Here is a 27,887-nt window from a genome sequence, read left to right on the forward strand (position 1 = left end):
AGATTATGATCTGGTGGCGATCACAGAGACATGGTGGGACAGCTCACATGACTGGAATGTGGTCATGGATGGCTATGCCCTTTTCAGGAAAGACAGGCCAGCCAGGCGAGGTGGTGGAGTTGCTCTTTACGTGAGAGAGCAACTACAATGTATAGAGTACTGTCCAGGTGCGGTTGAGGAGCGAGTTGAGAGTCTGTGGGTGAGAATTAAGGGGCAGGTTGGCAGGGGTGACACTGTTGTGGGAGTCTATTACAGGCCACCAGATCAGGGTGAGGAAGTTGATGAGGCCTTCTACGGGCAGCTGAGCGTGGCCTCACAGTCACAGGCTCTGGTTGTTATGGGGGATTTTAACTACCCTGATGTTTGCTGGAAGGACTACTCAGCCAGCCAGCCTCAGTCTAGGAGGTTCCTCCAGTGCATTGACGATAACTTTCTCATGCAAATGGTGGAGGAGCCGACTAGAAGAGGTGCGCTGCTGGATCTCGTCCTCGCTAACAAGGAGGGTCTGGTCGAAGCAGTAAAGGTGAGGGGCTGCCTTGGTTGCAGTGACCATGAGATGGTGGAGTTCAGAATCTCCTGTGGTGGGAGCAGAATACCGAGCAGAATTGCAACCCTGGACTTCAGCAGGGCCAACTTTGGCCTTTTCAAACAGTTGCTGGAGGGAATCCCGTGGGCAAGGCTGCTTGAAGGTAAAGGCGCCCAAGATAGTTGGTTAACTTTCAGGGACTGCTTCTACCAAGCTCAAGATCAGTGCATCCCGACGCGCAGGAAGTCAAGGAAGGGAGCCAGGAGACCTGCGTGGTTAAACAGGGAACTGCTGGGTAAACTCAAGTGGAAGAGGAGGGTTTACAAATCATGGAAGGAGGGCCTGGCCACTTGGGAAGAATATAAGGCTGTTGTCAGAGGATGTAGGGAGGCAACTAGGAAAGCGAAGGCCTCCTTAGAGTTAAACCTGGCGAGAGGGGTCAAGGACAACAGGAAGAGGTTCTTCAAATACATGGCAGATAAAACTAACACCAGAGGCAATGTAGGCCCACTGATGAACGGGGTGGGTGCCCTGGTGACAGAAGATACAGAGAAGGCAGAATTACTGAATGCCTTCTTTGTCTCTGTCTACTCTGCCGGAGGCTGTCCTGAGGAGCCCCGTACCCCTGAGGCCCCAGAGGAAGGCAGGGCAATGGAGGAGTCTGCCTCAGTTGATGAGGACTGGGTTAGGGAGCAATTAAGCAATCTGGACATCCATAAATCCATGGGTCCAGATGGGATGCACCCACGGGTGCTGAGGGAGCTGGCTGAAGTCATTGCTGGACCGCTCTCCATCATCTTTGCCAAGTCTTGGGAAACAGGAGAGGTGCCTGAGGACTGGAGGAAAGCAAATGTCACTCCGGTCTTCAAAAAGGGCAAGAAGGAGGACCCGGGCAACTATAGACCGGTCAGCCTCACCTCCATCCCTGGGAAAGTGATGGAACACCTTATCCTTGGTGCCATCTTAAGACATATCAAGGATAAGAGGGTCATCAGGGACAGTCAACATGGCTTCACCAAGGGGAAGTCGTGTTTGACCAACCTCATAGCCTTTTATGAAGACGTAACAAGGTGGATTGACGATGGCAGAGCAGTGGATGTGGTCTACCTTGACTTCAGCAAAGCATTTGACACCGTCTCCCACAGCATCCTCACGGCAAAACTGAGGAAGTGTGGACTGGATGATCGGGTAGTGAGGTGGACTGCAAACTGGCTGAAGGAGAGAAGCCAGAGAGTTGTGATCAATGGGGCGGAGTCTGGTTGGAGGCCTGTATCTAGTGGAGTGCCTCAAGGGTCAGTTCTGGGACCAATACTGTTCAATATATTCATCAATGACTTGGATGAGGGAATTGAGTGTACTATCAGTAAGTTTGCTGATGACACCAAGCTGGGAGGAGTGGCTGACACGCCAGGAGGCTGTGCTGCCATCCAGCGAGATCTGGACAGGCTAGAGAGTTGGGCGGGGAAAAATTTAATGAAATATAACAAGGGGAAATGTAGAGTCTTGCATCTGGGCAGGAACAACCCCAGGTTCCAGTACAGGTTGGGGAATGACCTATTAGAGAGCAGTGTAGGGGAAAGGGACCTGGGGGTCCTGGTGGACAGCAGGATGACCATGAGCCAGCACTGTGCCCTTGTGGCCAAGAAGGCCAATGGCATCCTGGGGTGTATTAGAAGGGGGGTGGTTAGTAGGTCCAGAGAGGTTCTCCTTCCCCTCTACTCCGCCCTGGTGAGACCTCATCTGGAATATTGTGTCCAGTTCTGGGCCCCTCAGTTCAAGAAGGACAGGGAACTGCTGGAGAGAGTCCAGCGCAGGGCCACAAAGATGATGAAGGGAGTGGAGCATCTCCCTTATGAGGAAAGGCTGAGGGAGCTGGGTCTCTTTAGCTTGGAGAAGAGGAGACTGAGGGGTGACCTCATTAATGTTTATAAATATATAAAGGGTGGGTGTCACGAGGATGGAGCCAGGCTCTTCTCGGTGACAACCAACAGTAAGACAAGGGGTAATGGGTTCAAGCTGGAACACAAGAGGTTCCACTTAAATGTGAGAAGAAACTTCTTCTCAGTGAGGGTGACAGAACACTGGAACAGGCTGCCCAGGGGGGTTGTGGATTCTCCTTCTCTGGAGACATTCAAAACCCGCCTGGACGCCTTCCTGTGTAACCTCACCTAGGGGTTCCTGCTCTGGCAGGGGGATTGGACTAGATGATCTTTCGAGGTCCCTTCCAATCCCTAACATTCTGTGATTCTGTGATTCTGTGATTATAATTTATTTAGATCTAAAATGGGCAGAGATCTCAGGCTCTTGGAACTCTGGACATCACTTTAGTATGGCCAGTGAGCATGGAGAGCAGAGGCATCAAGCTCTAAGAAACAGGCTCCAGTTCAGTTGAAATCAAACAGCTAAGACCAAGATATAAAAATATTAAATACCTGGTGTGATACTAAGAGACACACGGGCTACTATAGTACTGCTTTCACTGCTGAGCTTTGACAGATGAACTGTGCTCTTCTATCATCTGAAAAACCTGAGATGCCTCAAAGAGTCACTCTTACAGGGTCTCAAACACCTGATGGAGGAGAAGGCTCCAGTAAGAATCTGACCTCTGGTATTATAATGATATAGGAGGAAGATGAGTACTCCACAGGACTCTTACTGGAAGAAGCATATTCCCTTACCAAGCAGACAATGGAAGAAAGAAGGTGAAATGCTTTTATATAAGCCTTTTTATTATTACCACTACCACCTGGGTGTTCTGCCTACTCAGAGTATCTCTGTGATCTCTCGGGTGTGGTGAAACACTGACTAATGCTGGACATAAAATTGGTGAGCCTCAACAATCTCAGGAACTTGCAGCATTGCCTGAGTCGTTGAAAACTGTCGACAGGCGGCTGTTCTCTCCTCCCTGAGCTGTTTCCTCAGTGACAGTAGATACAGCAGTGGAGCTGGGTGTATCACCCCTTCAAGTGCTGCTGGTACAAACCATTGATTATAATTTTATAAAGCCATAGAGGCTGGTTGTTATATTAGGTAATCATGAGACTGTTACAGAACTACTCGAGGAAAGGGAAGCCTCGGGTTGTTACAGTAGCTAACAAACCTGTCATTAATTACTGAGGAAAAGCTTTCTGCCTTTTAAATAATTTATACAGCTGGATCTACAGTAGCAAAAGATTAAACATAATTAAAATGGAGGCTTTAAATCCCAAGGGGCGTGCTGACTGCAGGACTTGGCCAGCAGCAGCAGAGCACAGATAAGGACCAGAGCTAATGATGATCCCCCCCGGGCTGGTATGTGGCACTTCCAACACTCACCCTGGACTGGGGTTCCCTGTATGAAATAATTTCAGATAATGATAAAAATAAAGACCTGCTAATCTTATAAACTTGCACCTTGGATTACCTTGTTTAAAGCACTTTATCCCTATGACCAGAATGTTTTTGGAAGAGCTTCTCTGTCTTAGCCTTTAAGGTTTAGTGAAGGGTAATGTGATCTTCCAATAGGGTTACTGCCCTCCCAGATTTCTATTTAATTGGGCTGTGCAGTAGTTCAAGTACTACGTACATTAAAAAAAAAAACCCAACTTTGCGTGAATTCAATCCAGGCAAATAATATAGTCCCGTAAGATGCAAAGCAGTGTGCTAATGTACTCCAAACCTGTTTGCATTCTTCTTTCACAAGGAGCAGCTTTTATCATACTGTATTTTAAAATGAAGTAAAATGTATCAAATCATTAATCTCACCATTACACTTCATTGTAAGAGTCCTCACTGTCTCTCCTGTTATGTCTAAAAACAGATCAGTATTACCTCAGTTTTCAGAACTCCAAAGCTTAATGAGAAGACTTCTTATCTTTCCCCCCCCTAGTGTGGTGATTCAGCTATCAGGCCATCAACAAGTTCTCAGATCCAGTCCCTTCAGAACTCCTGGATACTTCAGCTCTCCAGAGTCATTGTGGAGCTCTGAAGACCTGTCCTTCTAGCAACATGTGGAAAATTCTGCATATACATATATTTTAAAATATCTACACATACACAGTATGTCAAATTATTGTAACTGGACATGACTATGCTAATCCTCAGCCTATGCAGTCCCATCAGGTGGACATCTCAACCAGTAAAAAAAAAACCCACTTTGATCTATGCTGGGGCTTTAAGATTTTTTTTTTTTAATGCTACTTCAAAGGTTTCTGCTCTGTAATCTCTGGCTCAAAGGTAAGAGATTTTTTTAGCAGTGCAGATTTAGGTCATTTTAAATATATCAAATATCTTATTTACATATGGAAATTGTCAACAGCAAGAGCACCACTACCTTGGTTTTTGTCTACAGCCTCTAGTCAATACCTGTATTGCTTTATTTCTCTGCACAGAGGTACCACATCACACAGTGTATATTTTACAGTACAGTTACAGTGGTCTTCCTTAAAACTACCTACAAGTTATACTTGATTATTACTTTTCAGTGTTAAGGTTATCTGAAAAGGTTATTTGATACAAGTATCCCCCCACTATACTGAGTATTCCCCTAACACCACAATGGTTAACCTAGATTAACCTCCACATTGTTAAATTAGCCTTTCATGTCTAATTACACCCTGTGATAGGATATATTAGTTCAAATCCTCACAGCCATAAGGGACCTGTGGTTTCAAGTGTCCTCCATACATGGACAATATTCTAAATTAAATAGACACAAAATCAGGATCAAGGTCTAGACGTGTAGGAAATTGGCACAAAATCCAAGCCTAAAGATTTGAAGATTCTGGACACTGTTCTAGTTGGGAGCTCACGGAAAATTAATCTGGTTTAAAACTGACAGCAAGGAAGTACTCAGCAAATAATCTGGCTTTGCACAGATGAACTTTCTGTCACATGCTTGTATCCTGACAGATCGTGTCCTGTCCTCAGCTACTTGCACTAGCCGTACACTTACTGTATTGGAGAATATACAAAAGCACTTTGGAATGAGCTAATGATTTTTACCTGAACAATAAACTCTTGCAATCTAATTATTATAGAATAATCAAGTTGACTCTTGATGCTCTGTTAATTTATGATTTTGCAGGTGATGATCTTCCCATCAGCTTTCTCTTCTCATTTATCTGGCCTAATTCTTCTGTAATTTGGTTATTTGGCAATTTTACTGAAGTGTTGAATGTGCATCTAAAACCCAGTCAATGTAAATTAATAGAATTGTGTCAACGAATCACTAAGGAAGTGTTAAATTAGTACAAAATACACCTTTCTTCTGAGATCTGCTTTGAGCAAAGCCAACTGCTTTGCATAGCAGACCAAGCTGTTCAGACTGAAAAGTTCAGGGAACCAAGAAGAGCTACATGAAATCGAGTCTTAAGTCATTGCTGTGCGCAGTTCTTCATTTGAAAATTTAAATATATTAAAACCACGCGAGTCTTAGCGTTACTGTTTTTCCTCACACAGCAACTGTCCCTCACTGTGTTCCTCCTGAGGCCACATTTCAGTTGTGCAGCTGAGCATCAGCAGGATGGAATGGATGTGCTACAAATACTCAGCCAAAAATCAAGACATCTTGTGTCCTTCATGCTCGGCATCACCAGCACAAAATTGGCTGAACTTTACACAGCACCTTAAGCAGCCTGTCTCCAGCAACTTGTAGACTCTAAGGGCATGTCAGGTGTAGGAAGAAAATATCGGTGCTAGATGATCTTCAGCACAACAGCAGAAGTTAACTCCTGTCTCCAACAGGGAACTAATGGCTTTTCTCTGGCTGTTGTCAAGGGAGGCGTCTGGGAAAACGGGAGTTTTGCCACTGGCTTCACTAAGATTAGGACATTGCCCTTTGGACATAAGTCATTCTGAACCTCCAGTGAACCCTGAAGAGAGCATTTGTTCAAGCAGTTCAGCAGTTTCTCCCACTTCACACACTGCTTAAGCTGAACTGGCCCTGTGGTAACTGCCCTGCAGTGCTGCATGTCAACTCAGCAACAACTGCATCTAACAGTTGCCATTACTTTGTGCAGTGTGTATCTCATCCAAGTACTTTTGGCCTTTGCATTGTTTTGATGCTGTTTAGCACAATGCACTTGGTATATTCAACTCCTCACTCCCTTTTTACCTTTATGCTCAACTGTCATATACAGTACCAGGGCATTTGGTTACCAGCTCTACCTCCTGAATAATGCACAGAGCAGCACTGCTCTCAGAAATCATCCCCTTGCAGAGCTGGCAGTCACTGTATTTGCAAATCTCGCCATTCACTCAGTCTCTGCTGCCTGCTGTCTTCTCCCACACAGCTGGGACCCCCTGCCCCTCTCTACAGTTAAATGAGGGTTCAAAACCCCTCTTTTGCCTTGGATGGTCACCTGGCTAAGAAAAGCAGAGGTGCCTGTGCCAGTATGGAAGGCTGTTACCTGCCCTATAAGGGCACAATCCAACAGAAAATTACAGCCAGGACAGGGAGCAGAGTCTGCCCCAGTAACCCCCATCTGTCATGTTGACTCACATCAAGGGACCTTCCCCCAGGCAGTCCCCCAGGCTCCCTCCTGCTAACGCCAGCTTGGGAACGAAAATGCAAAACGACAAACCTTTGCCCTGTGCTGTCTTCTCCAGAGGGTCAGCATTTCCCACGCAGACTATCAGTTCTACCGTAGACTTGATAGAAATGACAAAAGCCACAGAGTTTCATCTTTGCACCAGCTCCAGTTCGATGACAAGTCTTATACTCTGGCAGATTCTCAGTGGGTGCGAAGCAACACAGACCTGTAGGATGAGAAAGGTGTTGAAAAAATCCATGAAGTTGTACCAGTGGAGGGTCTAGACCACCGCACTTAATGAGAGTTGACTAAAGATCAAAGCACTACTAATATTTAGTGTCTATAAAGAGCTAAAACTAATAAAACATTCAAAATAGGCAGGAAAAAAATACCCAAAAGGAGAAAAGAATTATGTGGTATAATTTCCTGAAGTACTTTCAGCACCCACATCTCAGTGTATGACTTATTATTGATGACTTAAATGCATAAGTAACAAAGGAGTGTGCTACCATTTGCAGTTCATAATTATGCAACATTTGTCTGCCACCACTGATTCACTAATACTAATTTTGTTTAACATACACTGTGTTGAGAACTATAAAATAAGTCTTGTGATATAAAGCAATAACTTCTCCCAACCTTATCTGTGTGACTTCTCCCATCTTTCCCAGAATACGGTTCATCTTTTTCATATTCTCTATACAACATTTTAGGAATTAATTGCAATAAATGCATGTTTGTATTGCATAAAATGTGAATTATAGCAGAATTGTACTTGCTGAAAGGTCAGTACTGAGAGCGTCTCACTGAATATGGTATATCAACTGGGAATCAAAGGTCTAGAAAGTATAAAATGTATTACCAGTGGAGCCAGAACACAATCTAATTTGGCATTCTTTTCAAATACACACCGCCATGGAAATATTTTACTTGTCAGTGTCTTTCTCCATTTGACACAGATATCTTCTTTAATGTTATATTGGTACACTCTAAGACAAATGTTACCATTTGCTCCCCTAGCCCTATAACCAGATCTTTTACTGCTGTAAGTATGAATAATTGGGCTAGATTTTAAATTAATTTTCACAATGATCCACCATATTATTATATTACAGTTCTTTGTTGTTGAAACCAATATTCAAAGTTACTTTTACATTCTGCATGAAGTTTCTATACTTCTGTAACTAGTGTACATAGTTTGTATTATTCAAAGCTCATATAGCAAACCCATGGATATTATAGTGTTCTTCTAAAATTAACTTTTATGTGCATTTTAGTGCAAGACAGTCGAGTAAAGAATATAAATACAGTTTAGTCCAAACATAGTAACCTCTTCTGAACATATTTTGGAGACAGCCAAAACTTTACACATTGGGGCACAGGGCGGGGGGGAAAGAGTTTTACAAAGTACCTGGTTTACAGAAAGCTTTAACAAATATTATCAGTAGATAACTGAAATCCAGTGTTTATTCATTGCAAGAGATCGGTGTTTCTTACCGACTTTTCTCTAGTTTTGCAAGAAACTGAAGACGAAAAATAACTCAAAATTTGTGAACCACAACATCCAATACTGTGCAAATGCTATGGATATAGTAATATTTGCTGCACTCCTATTCACTGTAGTTGATTTTGATCTGATTTGGCTTATTACTTACCTATGGAAGACAAAACTGCTCTTAGCCAGCTCTATGACTGCAAAACTTTATCCATAAGTTTCCAAATTTCACCAAAATATCAAACATTCCACACTAAAATGTCATCCTGAGCTGGTAGGCAACTTAGTTACAGGAGGTAACAACCCTCTTCAGAGCTCTGGTTTTGCCTTTCTTGCCATCCTACCAGTACAGTTGTATCTATAAAGCAGTATAGCATGGACAAGTAAGATCCATTTAAAACCCAGAAGGAGATGTGCGCCTGATAATTCATCTACCATTTATTTACTCTAGCTCAAACCCAGGAAAGCGATGTAGCAGCGTTCAGCTCTGGCTTTGTTCACAGTAACATCATAAGTATGTGCTTAACTTTAATCACGTCATTGCTCCCATCCTGGACGTAATCGCTGCCTGGCTGCAGATGCTTCCCAGAATAATGTCTTTATGTCAGTCATTAAGATTTATACACACAAATTTAATGGACCAGCTCCAGACTTCTTTCTCACTAATGTCAATGGAGAGAAACGGTCACCTGAGACATTTGCACCCACCAGGACCATTCCTATACACAGCCTGACTCCACCAACTCTAACTACACTGACAAGTTCCTTCTGGTGCAAGCAGCAGAACAGAGAAAAATGACAGTTCTGCCCTGCAATCAGTGCTGGAAAAGGCAGATACACCCAAAAGCTTAATTGCACACTCCAAGATAAAGATCAAACAAGCTCCATATTACTCAGTCCAAGCAGTATCTATTCTTCTAAATACATCTTTATCTATTGTTCTGAATATATTATCTTATTCCTTTTATGAAATAAGAAGCATACAACAAATGAGGGCTTATCACATACTTAAAGTTCTGGGTGGCAATCAACTTTTAGATCAAGACATCTAGCTTTCCTAGCCTTTCAGAAAACGAGTGATAAAAGATAAAACTTGGTTATGTGAGTGATCCCTCTGATGCCAAAAGTCCAGTCTTAAACCTTCTCCAGCTATCTCTCAAGAAAGAGCAACAATTATCTGTCGCTACTCAAGATACAGCGTTTGATCTGTGTTGCAGAGGCACAATAGCATACTTAGATCATATCACACAGATGATATAAAACCCAACTTGAAAAGTACTTTCCACAGAAATCTCTACTGTCACTGTTAGCTCTTACGAGATACCAGAGATGTGCCCTGTGCTGTAGAAAACATAGAATATGTTAGTTTGTGTATCAAGGCGTATAAACTCAAATTAAGTAAGTTGATTGCACCCTGCATTGATTTCCAGCCACACCAGGACACCGAGCACCATTTAACGTGTTCTAGCTGCCGCCAAGCTGAAGCAAATGCAAAGATTCATACTGCTGGCTGCTATCACATATAGAGCAGGAGGGTAAACTGAACAGCCCTGCACATCTTGAAATCTCTGTTTCCATGAACTCCAAAACAACAAAAAAGAAATGTTTCTTCTTTAACATTCTAAATAGTAAACAACAAATAATTTGATAGGTCCCATAAGATCCATCTTATTTTAGTGCTATGTAGTTCAGACTTATTTACCCCAAAGGACTCTTAACTATATCCTTCTCTAAAATATAAAGTGAACAACTGCAGTATCATACCAGAAGAATATACGGTAATAATCACCCCTTGGTACAGTCCCATGCAGCCTGGACTCTCAGTTCTTTTCATTTCCTGTAGTATTTCCCCCATAGATCAGATGTTTGTTTCCTATACATTCCTGATACATTAGAGATTTCTGTGGATCTGAAAACAAAAGAATCTAAGCATTGGGAAATAATTTCCAGATTTATTGAAGACACATTCCTCTCTGCACAGAAATAATTAAAACACCCAAGTACTAAATTATTCAAAGTGCACAAAAAATTGTTTAAAAAGACGATATTGATGGCATTAACTTTCTTATAACTTCGTCTGAATCTGTTTCCTTATATGCTCAGATTTTTTCAGCTACGTAATTACATTCTTAATTCTTAGAAAAAAATGTATTTGCAGTTATCCATTAAATAAATTTCAATTGTTAAATAGCAAATTAGGAAGATAGATTAAAGTCTTTATCCTTAACAAAACCAGACAGGCCTTGACTGCATAGGTTGGTATCTGAGTTTTGGCATAACATTCATTTAAGCATACTGCTCCAACTCATAACACACATGTCATTACATAACCACGCTACTTCCACTTGATATAATTTAGCGCTATGTGAATTGCAAAATTTCAAGTTTTCACAATAATGCTATAAACTGACCATGCAGCAGAAAAGCTCTGAAATATTTGCCAAACACTCTCCATGAAGTACAAGAACTTAGATTTATACTTAAGCATTTCACCAAGTCCAACCAAATTCAAATTTATATCAGTCTTCAGAGAATGGGGAAAGGAAAATCTTCTGTGGACACGTCTTCAGTAAGAGAGAACCTGGAAGAAAGGAGACTCTGCAGGACATTGCTACTCTCAGATGCACTTCTGAACATAATTCAATGATGGTAAAACCGGGACTGGGGGATAATCCCTTCCTGGAAGGATAACTTGTTCTACTACTGTAGTTACTGGGCATATTTTCATCCATCAGTGAGCAGAGACATGGCAGAGGAACCTCCCTCAGTCCTGAGTCACTGACTCAAACCTGGCATGTGGAAGAGCCACGACAAAGTCACTGCTTGGGCAGCCGTGGGGGAAACAAAGAGAACGCCTGTGCTCTGCTCCTGGCGAAGGAGCTGTTGGAATCTGAAAACTGGGGCCATGATGTCGCTACAAGGGAAAGGGCTCACAAGCTCCAGAATGAAATAAATGCCTGTATCCAGTTTCTTGTTCAGCTGTCATGCTTTTGGCCCTGGAGACCCTTAGTTCAGTTCCCCTGATACGTGTTCACTGCCCAAGAATAGGTGGCTGCGCCGTGTTCTATATGGATTTCAATTGCAAGACGTGTCAGGCGTCTGGCGCTGTTCACGAAATACCAATGCTTTTCTAGCCCGATGACTGCTTCATTGCGGTGACTCTGATGACGAATGAGCAGTAAACATGCCACAAAATTAATTCAACCCTATGGCAGATTATCATGAGAAGCTGAACGTTACAAAAATAGACTCATTCTTATTACAGCTTTAAGACTGATAGGTAAATCTCATTCACAAAAGGAAATTATAATGACTTGAACATAAATGTTAATGTGAGGTTCAAATGCAATTTTAAATATTTATCTTGCAGAGGTAAACAGCCACAGTGAATATCTGAAGAGTAAACGCGCATTAAATCAATTCAAGTGCTTGCAAACTAATCTATTCTCAAATACATTTACTTAAAGGCAAATAGTCTACATTGCCAAGAACCCAGACGTTCACTGATGTCAACACACTTGAAAAGTATCAGCCTCTTGCAAGCAGCCATCTTCACCAGGTCAGCTCTCTGCCCAACTATCGTATTTCCTGGACTCTCTTATCACTAATTCTCAGGATAGTTTCTCTCTCTTTAAAGTTGAGATTGAACATTTTTCCCAAAAGTGCACACAGGTGTCCAAAAAAAACCACCAAAGCTCCAAACATCTCCATGCTGTCTTGGAGATGGAAGAGAGTCTAAAAAGCCAATATGTGGATCCATATTCATACACCATTTTTATTTTCCTTGTCAAAATCCTGGACTAGAGCCAATTGCAGTAGCTGATCTAAAGCCCAGGAAGCTCCCATAAACTAAGCAAGCACTGTGTGGAAATGGTGACTTTTCAATGGTTTTGACTGATTTTGATGGTTGATATCCAAATGTTTCACAACTTACAGCTTTGGAAACAAGTATTTTTGCCTTAGCTTCTTCTAAACTGTAGTTCTGGCATGCAGCTGAAATACAATAGAAAATTTCATCAAGTGCGGTGGTCTTTTGACTTCGCATGACTGGCAAAGGTAGGGACAGACCGTAGGGACAGACCACCACTGAAAACAGCAAGAGCTTCTGAAACCTCCACTTCACTTTTCTAAACAAACGTGATGATGATATCTTTAGAACGTAATACCAGTTGCCAGGTACAGAGAACTGGGCCACACAGGAAACTGGTATCTCTTTAGGAGGTAATGATTATATTTCTATATAGTAAAGCCAATTAGGTTAAGAGTGTACAAAGAAAAACACACACACACACACCACCCACACCACAGAAGTGGTTCAGAACTTTCAGGCTGCTCTATCCACATTATCCATAACATGGTTTATGTATCACTACTTAAAACTACAGAATAGGAAAGTGAATTCTTAATAGCTCTCTGTTTTAAACAAATGCTTTATTTGGGCTTTTTAATACGGGCACCTTTTAAACATCCAGTATCTCTCAAGACAGTAATTTTGGCCATTGTCAGAGCTGGACATTACCTACAAAAGAATAATTACGATGTTCAATGAAGACCAGTTAGTCAGAGCTCTTTGGAGTTTGATGAGAGTATAACAACGAAGAGTTGTAAACAAGAATATCTAATTTTCATCTGCATAATGTAATTATACAAGAATTTATAGATTAAACAAATCTTGTATAAACATAATACACTCATTTGTAGGAATTCCCCCAGTTTAGTTAAGCAATTGCTTTTCTGATTCTTGAGGTTTCATTAAACCTTCCTAATTTGAACAGAAACAGATGTGTATCATAATACCATTGTCAAATGTAACCCTTGGTACTTCAATAAATAAATGAAGGAAAAATTATATTTTTCTCATATGCTACTTAATTACTTGGTAGAACAGGAAATAACAATTGCTAATTACAAAATTAAGGGTTTCAAGATATAATTTTATTAGGCTTTGGCATACAGCAATATTTGTCAAGGTGACTTCTGATTCACATAGGCCATAATGTATTTTTAAAGGAAAATAATTTAAAACCCCAGTACACTATTTGAACTTGGTCACTTCCATAAAACAGCAAGAGATTCCTCAGCTATAATACTAAATCATGCCCAGATATGGAGACCACCGACAGTTTGAACTGAAGATGAAGGCAGTTAATGGACCAACATCAGATGTTCTTAGATTATGAAGATGCTTATTTTACAGGATGTTATTATGCTAATAGATTGTACAAGAGCTTACAAGTACCTGGCTTTAATGTGTTTACCCCTGAAGACCATCCAAAGCCTGCTTTGTAGGCAATACTCATGAATTATTACAGACCCAAAAAACAATTACTGTGTTATCATCTGTTACAGCTTTCAGGTTCATTACTGTAAATGTACATACAGTAAAAATAGTGAGCAATCTAGTGGAAAATAGATCACTTACAGACAGAGAATACAATAATGTAAGATTGATTAGATAAAATTAGGTAACTTTAAAGTCAGATAAATTAAATAAACAGACACTTCCACCCCCAAAAATAGGTCTTTTAGTCTAGGAACTGTGAAGTATTTCATAAGCATTGGGTTGAACAGCCACTGAAGTTCATATCTAATTCAGCAAGTCACTTTTTCCCTGTTACCACTGACGCTTCACAGCCAGCTGCTTGGTACCTTTGAGCCTCTTGCAATCCCACCTCCCTTTTTTCCTTCCCAGTTGTTTTTCTCGTGTATAAGAAAACCGAGTAAGGCAGACAGATCAGCCCAGGTTGGCAGTCAGCTCTGGAGAAACCAATCCAAATCAAAGCCTCTTTGCATCTGTTTACCAGGTCCCTTGGGGCAATAAAACTCACTTGAAAAATACCTGCCCGAGGACATGTGGTCTTCACGCTGTGACAAGGCCTGGGTCTCCCTCCATGGGTGTATGCTTCCATTCTCTGGCCACATTACTCTTAAATTAAGAGGTACAGGTCTTGTCAAGCACTGAAATGTGTTAAAGAGAGCTGGCAGGTAGCTGCACTGGTTGCAAAGGGTGTTATTTTAACACCGGATTTTTCAAAAACAAATCCAAGGGTACCTTACAAGCAGCAGCCTGATGCAGGAACAACTGAGCCCGAGAGGCTGTGCTTGGCAGTAGATGCAGGTCTTGATAGAGCATTGCTAGGCACAATTTATGGCTATAATTTTAAAATTAAAGTAATACAAAGCACTGAACTGAAAAGAGCTCAATTAACATGCATGAGGCCAAACTTCCTGCTGATATAATTTCTCCAACTTCAATGGAACCAGAACAGAAGTGAATCTGCTCATTATTTCCTATTCTTCTGAAGATGTGCAGATGACAGTATCTGTTATACTGTTATCACAGCATGGAAAGAAGTCTGTTACAGTGACCACTAATGCGTGTGCTGGAGAAAAGATAAATGCTATTTCTTGCTTCCAAACAATGAACAGGGAGATTGTATCTGGTCTCACATAAGTTAATATGCATTACATATAGGTTATGGGTTACAGCACTCGTGGATAAGAGCAGCTGACATCACCTACCTGGACTTGTGCTAAGCATTTGATATTGCCCCACACAACATCCTTGTCTCTAAATTGGAGAGACGTGGATTTGACAGATGAAACACTTGGTGTATAAGGGACTGGCTGGATGGTCGCACTCAAAGAATTGTGGTCAATGGCTTGATGTCCAAGTGGAGACCAGCAACGAGTGGTGTTCCTCAGGGGTTGGTATTGGGACCAGTGCTGTTTAACATCTTTATCAGCAACACAAACAGTGGGATTGAGTGCATCCTCAGCAAGTTTGCTGACTACACCAAACTCTGTGCTTTTATCATTGTATTTAGCCAGGCTCGATGTCCTTCTAGCACTTAGTCCTTTTCCTTTTCAGCAGTAGCAACCCGAGAGATTTCATTAGTCTCATTCTACTCTAGTCAAACATTCCCACTGAGGAACAGCAACTAATTAAGCACATGAAGATTAATGAAAAATATAGGAAGAAAAGATATCACAGTTGTTAAATTTAAAATAGCTCCTGTGCCACTATTTTAAAAGTTATATCAAATTTCATTACATCCCTATTTGAAGAAATTGTCAGAATTAATATTAACAGCAAATCTTAATTTCTTAGCTAGTCACTAGCAGTTACAAGGCCAAATACCAGTGTGATACCTTCGTTTATTTCTATCGAAAATAAAGCACAGTTGCAATGCTGGACCAGGAAGATAACAGTATGTCTCAAGACATCCCCTGTGAAAACAGGCACTCTTAAAAGTTCCCTGTGCACCAGATTTCACAGGTAGGTCATGTTCTGCCATCTGCTAATAGTACTACAGGGTATTATCAATTGAGACAGCACACACAGTTGCCTGATGAGACACTAGATAGCTATATAGCTGCGTTAGAAGAATTAGCCAGGACACGTCAATTTGGTAACCTTACTGTAATGAAATGATAGATGACCAACTGTTGGGAAAGGACACAGCACCCTGGATCCATGCAGAATTACCTTCTGAATCAAAGCTGACACTAAGTAAGACAAGAACATCTCTTCTCAGGTGGAGCAAGCCTTCAAGGAATCTTGGGCTCTTGAAATAACAGTATAAATGTAAGATTAGGAGAAATTGAGCTGCAAAGAAAAGCTTTGTGTTTAAGGCATCCTAGTGTGCCTTGAAATGGTTCTTCCTATAGCTTTTTGACAGCTGAAGCAACATCCTTTCCTTGTTAAAAGTAGCTTAGGAGGGTAAAGGAGATTTGCTTATGATTAAATGCACCACTGCCCAACAAGTAATGGCATTTACATAAATAAGTTGCAATTACTGAACAGGACAGGAGAGCACCAATGTATATTTCTAAGTGTATGCACAGACTTAAAACATTTTTGCCATGGCCAAGGTGCTACCCAAATGTTACAGCTCATAATTTATCTCATCTGCTGCTTAATTCCCTCATTCTGTATTTGTGCTGGAAAACTGAAGGCCAGCCTGTTTAAAGTGTTCTGTTAAATTCTAGCCTTCAGATTTGACTTCCTTGAAGCCAAAATAAGTTTGGCGATGAGTTTTTGGATTAGGTCATGGTGTTGCCATGGCATTCAAGACACAGCTACAGATTCCATCATGTTTTTCTTGAGCCTTTACCAGCATTTGGCTTCTAGTGAAGCCACAAAACATTAAAATTTTTCTGCTACTCACTGCCCCCACCAGATGTACTAATATCCCAATGAATTAAGCTGCAATTACTTCTCTCACACCTTTGGAATATTCGACAACTGATACATTAATGGCTTGTTTCCTTGCTTCATATCTCGGACCAAATTTGTTCACATTAAAAACCTTATTTGCTTACTGTTATGAAGCAGTAATGTCTGACCCCAATTCTCTTGGGAGGCAGACAGCTGCCTTGGCACGTGTAGCAGGCCAGAAGTGCCACAGACACTGCTGTCATAGAATATTCAAGACTGCTGCTAAGATATTTTTGCAGCAAGCCCATAAAGATGCCTGTGATGTTTCTGGCTAAATGGGTAAGAAAGAATGCTTCCTGCAGGAGCTGAAAATGAGAAGGGACAATTAAATCAACTCTCGATACTGAAACAACACTGTAATGGTTTTTCTTCTCTCAAATGCACAAAGTTCAGGCTGGTCTGACCTGATTACTGGAGCCCAGAATGACAAAAGAAATGACCCAGTGGAAGAAGAAGTCACTCCCTGGGCACCTGCTGGCATGTGGTTCTGAACAATGGGAAAAAGCAGGATGCCTGCACAGTAGGGGCCACATACCCACGAGTCATATCCTGTTCAAGGCACATGTGTTCTTAAACTTGTCTGTTGTAGAACAATTTACTTTGGTAGCTGATTGACTACTGGGTAATGCAGAGAGGGGACCTGCATTCCAAGCTGCTCGAGCAACCACAAGAAACTGCTGCTCCACGTTGGCCTGGAAGAGGAGAGTGGCCAAACACAGAATTTTTAATGTATTTATTTAAAGTGGTAGGCAGAAAAATCAGACTCCTAAAGGCATTCATGCACATCCATGGGGAACACTGAGCTGCCCTAGCGTTCATTAAGCACAGCTCTCCATGCTTCAGTTGAGCTTTGCTCAGGAGAAGGACAGTAAAAATAGCAGTCTACCTGTTTTGGAACATAGTTCACCCTGAGCTCACTGGGGTCAAAAAAACCAAACCTGTCCCTTCAGGAAACTTTATTTTGCTGCTTGTCATCTCCTGCTTACAGCATTAAGAAGCTCAAATGGTTACTGTCCAAACACTTGGCTGTTTCCTTCTAATAAACCAGCAGCACAGGAGACTGACGGACAAGGCCAGTTCAAGTTTTGTGATGCCGGGTCATAGACTCTGGAGAACTAATAGTGTCACACTTGTTGCCACCAAAGCCAAGGCAGAGCATTGACAAAACAAACATATCAATATTCAACAACTGTTTTCCAGCCTAAAAATTTAACTATGCACTAACCTGCACCACAGACTTACCAGCTGTAAAGAGTGTGTTATTTCAGGCAATGTTTGTTTAGGGAGATTTTTCTTTTTTCCACTAGAGCAGACCCAGAACATAACTATGTAAATAATAGATACGCAATGAGACTTTGCTCCTTGTGCTGTGGAAGACATTAGAACACTAGCTACAGCAGCATTGGTAGGTTCTTTAATAGATGCGTACTTTTCTTAGACACCCATTTAAGTGTTCTAAGTATTAGACTTGTCCCTCCAACTCACTGTTGTATACAGATAGCAAAAATACCTAAAATAGATGCACGAAAACTTCTAGGAACTTCCTGGACAATGTTGTGCAGAAGATCAAGTAGATCCTTCCAGCCTTAGAATCTAGGAAATACAAAATTTATTGCTCTACAGTAAGTGGGGAAGGAGGAGGGGAAAAAAAAAAAAAAAAAAAAAAAAAAAATCACCACACACCAACACCACCTTTCAGTTACGCATTTTTTTTTTAGAGAGGGTTAGCCTCTCTGCTCACAATCATACAAATGCGCTGCTTACTGATGCTATTGGTTGAATACCGTCTTACGTTACTTTCTTAGGGAGGAGAAAAGTTATCATTAGGGTACAGCAAAAAAGCTGCACTCAAGCAGACTGTGTATCCTGCGTGCTAGTTAGCAAGGTATCTTTATTACAGCTAAGCAGTTAAGTATTGACCGTGAAGTTGAGCGGGGGTGCAAATGCTTTATCTAAATTACCTTTGATGAACGGGTTTGAGGAGGTTGCTGAAGATGAAGTGGTCTACAGGGCTTACATGAAATCGGCCCCAACACACACACACTCATCTGCTGTGGAACTATCAGCAAAACCCTTCCAAAACAGATTGCAGTCCTCTGGCCCAGAACTTACATATTTCATAACTGGTCTATTGAAATACATGTCAAGATACCTTACCAAGGAATACTACAATGTACTGTTATTTACACAGAAAAAGGGCTGTATGCATTTCACTTCTCTAAGATCACTAGAAAGAGCAAAGAAGACACAAGTGGACATTGGATCCTGAAGTACTGCTACACAGCAGAAATTCAGTTTTGCTCTTTGAGAAATAAAGGGCAGTACAGATTCCTGCCAGTCGTAGTTATCTGTCTTAAGGACACTGCACAAGCCCAGCAGGTATCCGTGCCAGCAGACTGCCAGGCATCAGCTAAAAGAGGGAGGAATTGCAACACCACCATTCGTCGGGAGAGTTCAAAACTAAATTAATCAATTTGATGACACTTTTCTTATCTGACCTATTCCACACACCCTCTCCACATACGCATCAGGGCCAGACCAGAAGAGAAAGAGCACTGAGGAGGTTTCATCTACCCTCAAAGCAGATGTGACCCGCCCTCAGTGCCATCAACAGGTCGCTAAACCTGAACACGCAGCCCTGCTGTCCCACAGCACGCAGCCAGGGACTGCTGGAAGGGGGACACGGCACAGCGCTGCATCACGTAAGAAAGTGAGAAGCACACAGGGAGAAAACATCTACAAGGGTCTCGCTTCTAATCCACGCAGTCAGGACAGAGTTCGCACGCCAGCCTGATCTGCAGATGTGGGATTTAAAGAGAGAGAGAGGAAGAGCTGATCTGCTCCCAACAGGCATGCTGAGCTCGGGTGAAGGATCGGGCTCCTCCAACACCCTCCCTGGAGATGGGCACTAGACTGGATGGACCCCTGAACTGCTCCAGGCCCATAGCGCCCACAGAGATGAGGAGGGAAGCAGAGTGCTCCTGTTACCATGGCACCCCCAGCAGCAGCCCTCCAAGTCTTAGCCTAATGATTTTGGAGTTTGATGTTTACATGCTTAGTTTAAGAGTATAATGATTTAGGAGTCGACAGGATTCCACCAGAGTAAAGGAGAAGCATTTTGCCTCAAGGCTTTCTTTAGAAATTAGACATATCTCTTTTAAATATGCCCACTAGCATTTTAGTGTACCTCTGAGATGTTTCTGCTCTGGTATGGCATCTCAAAAGCCAAGGAAGATGAAAATGCAGGCCTTCAATATCTACACTGTAAGAGGAGAGGGGGAGGTTGGTGTCCCCAAGGAAATTGTTTGGGACTAATGTATGGAATCACTTTGTAATTCAGACTTTCTAACAAGACTCTTACAGTAAAGGCTCCTAAATCTTCATGCCTTTTGATTGATAAAGTAGGAGTATCCCTGGGCAGAATGAGGACAACAGCAAACACGCTTTAAATCAAAGGGAAAGCAAGCTGAGCAAGATGTGACCCAAATAGCTAAATGGCATTGTACAGGCAGCGTTCCTTGTCCAAGCCTCAGGGAATTTGCCAGACACTGTTCAAACATGCACTGCTGCTCCAGCACTGTGCGGGAGACCCAGAACAAGAGACACAGACAACAATAATCATCACAACTTCATGCACTTTTTGCTCAGAACCTCTTATTATAGCTGAGTCAGACAAAACGGGGACCAAGCAGAAGCGGCTAAAACTGCAGTTACAGCTGATGTTGCTTAAATGTCTAATTGTCACCATTACACAGCTTCAACTTTTTAAAAACAAGTTTTCCATAATTATTTCAAGTTTTTGGCCTAATTCCAGTGCAGGCTTTAACAGGGCTCATTCTGACAAGACATAGAATATTGCCCCAATAGAGTCTCATTTGGATACAGGCCACCTGCAATTACCAATGAGCAGAGCTGTGCAAGATTAAAAGCACAGGCAGTATAATTTCCACCTTGTGTCCCGGGCTCTGTGGATTTGTTACTCATCCAGCCTGTCCATCTGGGGAGCAAACAGCATGTACTCCTTGATGAGAAACTCTGGCCAACCGACCAGCTGTGCAAAAAATAGATTACTCTTGTCATCTTTTTTCTCCTAGGTAATTTGCTGGGAGTAAAAATAAAATTTCTTTGAAGGTTTGCAGTTAAAAGAAGATCCAAGGGATAGGTCTTATTTATATTTAAAGGCCACCAAACTTTTATTTGCTAAATCCAATTTTGAAGATATAGCACTGATTGAACAGTTTGCCCTGTCATTTGGGACACTGGAAAAGTGAATTTCTATTATTCAGAGTACTGTCAAAAACACAATAGCTATTAAAGGAAGAAGGTCCTTATAAATGCAGTACTGCACTCTATGAGAGAAGGCAGACATTATTAAAAAGGAATTAAGAAAGTGATAGAAAAAAAAAATCAGATGTTTCTGCTGCACTCAGGAAACTGAACAGACAGTCTTTTCTTATTCAGGAGGGTTTTGTGCAAAATTCCACGGTGTTTCTGAAATTAAGCTAAGAACAGGTCAGTGACTTAAGACTGCTCTTGAAAGGTAGATTGCTTCTAACAGACTAAATGGCATTATAATACAAAGATTATACTTTTTGGCATATATTCCATTGTAGTCACAGGTCTATCAGATAGCTCAGATGTCATGCTCGCTAAACAGATTTCCTGCTTGAGCTTAAAAAACAGAGGGTTTTGCTTTTAAGACTTTCTCTAGAACACATCACAAGAACCTGCCAGAAAGTCCACCTTTCTGGAGACAGAGAGCAAGAATACAAGCAGGTCCAAAGAATACTGCGGGTTTTGAAGGTATACAAGGGATTTCTGCTCTGTGCTTTTTAGACTACTTCGATATACATGTAAGGCTACTGGTCTTGAAACTTTCTGTAACATGTTGCCCCAGCTACCAAGTGATTTTAGGAAGTTATTGGTGATTAGCACATCAGCAGGGCTTATTACTCAGCAGCCATCCTAAACTATACCAGCCAGTTGTTATGTATAGATTTCGGTCTATCAGTGCAAGAACCACCCTTTCAGGGACGCTGGTTCTGTGCACGTAAGTCATGTCATGCAGACTTGAGAGCAGTGAATTTAGTACAACCCCAAACTACATCATGAGAAGTAAAATGCTCTTATATCATCCTGTCATTCCCCACCACCTGCCACAGTTCCAAAATTAAAAAAGTAAATCCCATTGCTTTTCTATACCTAAAGGAATATAAAAATTGCAGACAAGTCTCCTGAGAGAAAATTCTGTTCTCCTTTCTGATTCCCCCATTGTCTCTGCTCCACATAGTACAAATATCCTTCCTTTCCACGTGTACTGCACTTTCTATACTAGGTAATGGAAGGAGATGGATCTTGGTAATTACGAAGGGAGAGAAGCCACAACAGGAGAATCTGTGCTTGCTGTGTGTGATGCAGCAATCGCTAACCTGACCTGACTGGCAGAGGTCGCACAGAAGGTAAAACTCCTGGTGCTGTCTGATGCCTCTGACTTTAAGCACCAAACTCCCTCAGATAACTGAGAGCTCAACAGAACAGCATCTTCAATGTTAAAAGGAGAGAGAAGAACAGATGCGTTCCCCCTGATTGGGAAAAATCTCTGATAACAGCTTAGCTGTCAAAAGGAGATGTTCACAGGGAACCTGTGCTACAAGCAACTGTACAGACTGCTTACTCGTATGATGTCGAAGATGGAATATCTCAGGGGACAGCACTTACCCAGCATATGCAGTGCTGTAACACTGAGATACATGCTTCAGCAGAGAGGACCTCAAGAAATTAAACTGCTTCCCATTCTCATATTCAAAATTACCTTTGATCTAAGGAAATAAGAGAAACATGCCAAAAAGCATTTCTTACCTTGCCTTTAACATTTGTCTTTTTCAATTTATCATAAAGAAAAATAGTAACAACAAAATTCCTGGTGGCTTATGAGTACAGAGTGATGTCAGATGGACCAGTTCACCTTGTAAGACTCACATAATCTTGATTAAAGTGAACTTTCAGTAGCAGTACCAATTAAAAAACACCTACCAATAACTTAGTAGAAACTAGTGGTAAAAATCCCACCTTTTTCAAACACTTTTCACCCCAAACAGCTACCCCATTCCTATAGTTTTCCAAGTATAAAAGCAGCATGGATGCACCCAACAGATATGCACTGCAGTAGTCAAATTCAACATCTGTCCTTTCTTCAGAGAGTCCTTTCACAGCACCCATGGGCAAAGTGGAGTTCCAGAAATACAATCCAAATGCATGCTTTTTTAGTTATGTATTAATAAGTTGTCACTCCAAAGGAAGCCAGTTCGAATCAGGGTTTATGGCAATATAAAAACAAGACAATGCATGTCAATGAAGATGATTTTTTTTGCATCCTGAAGCACCAAAGTTCAGAATTCTGACCATTTAATCAAAGAGAAATATATACCCCAATATACGCACAGAGTGATAAAAAAATTTAAATATGTATATATGCATATCTAGAATATATTTCCTACCCAATATTTCAAGTGTATTATAAACAATGATTTATCATAAATAGAAGACAGAGACTATTTTCCATTCATGATATAGGCAGCTGTGGTGAATGTTATAAAATACTGACTCAATATACAATTGTTTACTTTCGCCTGCACTCAAATCCATCTAATAGTGCATACCTCCACCACAAAGATGGTCTAACACTGGATTAGGAGCCATTTAAGCCTGAGAAATTAGTCTTCACCAGGCCTGTGCACAGGAGTAAGTTTCACATAATGAAGGCAACACGATTCAACTGCGCAAGGCCGTGTTTTAAGTAAAATGGACAAAAGGCAGCATGCCCAAAACCTACGGTGTTCTGCTGATACATGAGGTGGGAGATATTTAGCCAAATATTCTGCTGGCACATGTCCACTGACTTGGAGTCAAAGCAGTCATAGCAGTACAGAATCTGCTAACAATTAACCATATTCAGACACACAGAAATACATTGACATGAATACACACACACAAGCTTATTCCTCACACAGTTTCCAGATCAGTCATCTTGTGGGTACAAAAAGATACATGCTCATATTTTATACAGTACATTTGAAGTCTGAGCTACAAAAAGATTCCTGCATGTAAACGTATGGGTACATTTCCTCCGAGTGGAGAGGTATGTCAGGAGAATATGATTTCACAGCCAGATCTGTAACAACCACCCCGGAGACAACCCCAGAGGCAGTTCCACAGCCAGCTGTTCAGAGTTCACAAAGAATTCAGGCAATAAGCCAGAGCCAAGCCCAGATGCTGCTATTGGGAACTTTCCAAAGCTTTACATCTGGATCCCGCCTCTGCCAAATGCCCCATCTGCCTACGAGGTGATAAATTCCAGCTCTCAGAGGACAAGTAGCAAGAGAACACAGCAGGGAAAGAGAGCACCAATGGCATCAAATCAATAAGACAGACAGTTAACACTTGGTTGGCATTTAAGAAAGGATTTTCTTAGTGTTGCCGTGTTTCACGTTCCTGTATCAACCTTCAACAGAAGGCCTAAAGTACTGCTTCTCCATGGCCTTCAGCTGGTGGGACACTAGATACCCAGGAGATCTAAAGCAACAAGGCACGTGCCAAGCATGCAATGGCAATACAACTGGTTTGTGTGTCTTTGCCCCCCAAAGATATCAAGAGAATGCTGAGGTAAGTCTGAAGAGCATAAAGAGAGGAAAACTGAGTCCCAACATAGAAGCATCAATATACGAGCCTGCAAAGGGGCAAGATTGTCCTTAAGAAAGGTTGTAGGTTTTAAAAAGGCTGTTTAGGAGAAAGAATTAGTACTGCTAGAGTAAAGATGAATTCCTTTATGCTCATGAACAGCAGGGATAAAGAGAAAACTGCACAGGAATAAAAAAATATGCATTTACTAGTGGGGTAACACATCAGGCTTTTTGCTAAGGACAGTCTCACAGCAGCCAAAGAAGAATTCAGTAAGTAGTCACATGGGACATTCTGTATCTAGAACTGTACAGTGTGCAGAAATTTTTTAAAAAAAGAAAAAAAACATGGAAACAGTTTATGTGCTTTAGGGTTTCTATTACACCCCTTTTTGGCATCTTCTTCAAAACTGACAGTATCTCAAATACCTCTGAATTTCACAGAATTATCAGTTCTTCTCTCACACTGAATTGCAGAAAATTCAGCTTGGGGTGGGATCCTCAGCAAAAAGAACTTCTCTGAAAAAAATCCATAGCATTATACAGCTCAAAGCCTTTGTAGTATCACTATTGTTAACAGCAATGGTTTGTACAGCACCCTAGAAAACTGCAATTATTTTTCAACAGGGCTAAGCATTTGAGGAAAGCTTACATGGCATCCACGCTTAAAAAGGAATTAAGGGCCAAAGTAGGAAACTAGAGGACTGTAACACAGACGAAGATCCTAAACTCGGTGATAAGGCACGGAACAGAAGACCGTTCGGACAGGCTGCACACCGAATGGTCCAAGAGGATTTCTAAAGGGAAGGTGAGGCTCAGCAAAGCTTTTGTGAGTACAACAACGAGAAGCCGTCAGGACCAAAGCTAGAAATACAAGGTAGTTGACTCCACGAATGCTTTTTATACAATATTATATAACACTAGTATCTAAAGATGAATAAGTATGGCAATGATAGCACAATTCATAGACACGAAAGAGAGCTCAGTACTACACCTGAAGTCAGTGATTAGAAATAGATTGGTTCAATTTGGAAAGGAGAGAGAAAAGCGACTTGTGTTGCAATACGGTTTTGTGCAGGGCCCAATTAATAAACAGGGCACAACTGCACCATGGAGGAGGCAACCGAGTTTGCTTCCTGCATATACATTCATATTTGGCTGAAGCATTTGTCAGTCCTGGAAAAACAGACACAAAAGCAGCTATGTCATTAAAAAAAAACAAAAACCAAAAAAAACAACCAACAAAAACCCCACCACAACAAAAAAAACAACCAACAAAAACCCCACCACAACAACAACACAACCCCAACAACCACCACCAAACAAACAAACAACACACACACACATCCCCACACACCAAAAATCCCACACACATCAACACCCCCCCGACCAACCAGTAACTGGCAAACCAGTGACTTATACACAATGATAATTTAACATTAAATGTCACAGAGATTCTAATACTGCTTAGAGGCTAATCAAATTAATAACCCTTTGTGCAAGGTACCATACAAACAAAAATAAATACCATCCCCTGCTCCAAAGGCATTACAACTGTGAGACAAAATAGAAAATACATGACACAGTGGGATCGACATTTCAAGAAGATAAAAGCTTAATAGCAAGCACGCTAAAGATACCACAGTGAAAACAGTCCAGAGAACAAAGGCAAACAACAACAGAAAACCAAACAACAACGATCTGGCAGAAGTTATGGAAGCAACCAAGGCTGAGATCAAAATGCAACTGCACATGAGCAAGCCAAGGAAACCTCCTCAGGGGGTTCCTGCAAAAGGGTAAAAAAGGTCCGAAACACAGGAGCTAGAACAACAAAAGGAAATGAAGATACAAGTCAATATAGATATGGATATACATACGCACATGTACATACACAAATATAAACAGCCACAAGGGATTAAACTGTCCTGGAGACTGCTGTGAGCTGGCAGAGGCTGTGCAGTAGGATAACGACGAACAATTCTATATGTGGTTGTTTTTCTGACTGCCCTGAAGCTGAGCTCTCACAAACAGCCCCGGAGGCTGCAGCACGGACCCCTCAGCCCGGCCGGGCTCTGTGCAGGAATGTGCCGAGAGCTGTGGCTGGTCCACAGCTGGTGGCATCTCTCCCACTCTTCTGCCAGCTCCCCCCGACTTTCGCCACATACAAGGTTTTGTCTTTTCTGTTGAACACACCTGATCTAGTGGGAAGAGACAACAACTTGCCCAGTAGGCACCATGGAAGAAATACAAATGCAAAATGTCTCGAGTCAAAACCTGATCATTTCCACCAAAAAAACCCACAAACCACCCAGATTTTTGTTCTTTAAAAATGATCCATAAACCAATCCACAAGTACACAGGATAAAATATCCCAATTTTAGTAAAACTGAAGACCTGAAGAGCAATGTGAAGAATTTGCCTCTCTTGGATCAGCTCTGAGTTCTAACCCAAAAAGGATTTAGAGGGGTTTTGTTCACTCATTGGAAGTTTATTTTTGGGGAGGTTGGTTTTGTTTGTTTTGCACATCCAGTAGCACCAATTGTATCTTTATTCCGAATTACCTATTAGTGGTACGCTGCAATGCTACTTACCTTTGCTCAGTATTCATTAAGATTGCAAAGCACGGAGCACGACACCAACTTTAATTCTGGCAAGGAGTGTTTGCCTTAAATGCACTGGACATCTATACGCCAATTCAGTTTGACCTTTCATACAAAACTGCCACCTCTTCCTACAGAAATATTAGAAAGAACCAATGAGCTACCCACAGAAACAAGATGGGCTTGAGGTTTGCAGCTGGATTCAGGGCACGAGGCATGGGGGTGATGGCAGAAGTTAGTTTTAGGTCCCTTGCCCCTCATTCACCCCATAGCTACAACAAGGACTGAAATAGAGTATCAGGGACTCCCTGGTGAAAATAAGTGAGATGCAGCAAACAAAATCTTTGTGTGACTGTTGCTATTGTGATGCTAGATGAAGTCCTTTCAGTTTGTGCAACTGTAATAGGAGACTTTTGGTCCTGACAGGTGCTGGAGTGACCTGCACTATCTTCCAGCATTCAAAGCCAAAGATTTATGTACATTAGTGAAGGAAAAAAAAAAAATCTTTCACAAGAATGCAAGAACGCAGCATGTTGCCAAAAAGCAGAGCTGCTTGCAGAATGCATTTCTGCAAAGGACCGAGCACAGCTTGGATTTAACAGAAGAGCAATGCTGCGTTTCCGCATATCAGACAGTGTAAAATTAATGCCCTCTGATGTGAGAGTACCGCACACCAGAGAGAACTGACTGACAGAAGCATTAACTAATGTTTGTAACATGATGGTTTCACAACCTGTATCCTCAGTTCTTTTTAACCAAGGGCTCCTATAAAGCATAGGCAGCACCACATCACTTCAATAAGCCTCGAAAACCTAAATTCAAAACCGAGCTGTTTGTGCACACATATTATATATCTG

This window comes from Caloenas nicobarica, chromosome 11 (assembly GCF_036013445.1).
Source record: "Caloenas nicobarica isolate bCalNic1 chromosome 11, bCalNic1.hap1, whole genome shotgun sequence".
Classification (NCBI taxonomy): domain Eukaryota; kingdom Metazoa; phylum Chordata; class Aves; order Columbiformes; family Columbidae; genus Caloenas; species Caloenas nicobarica.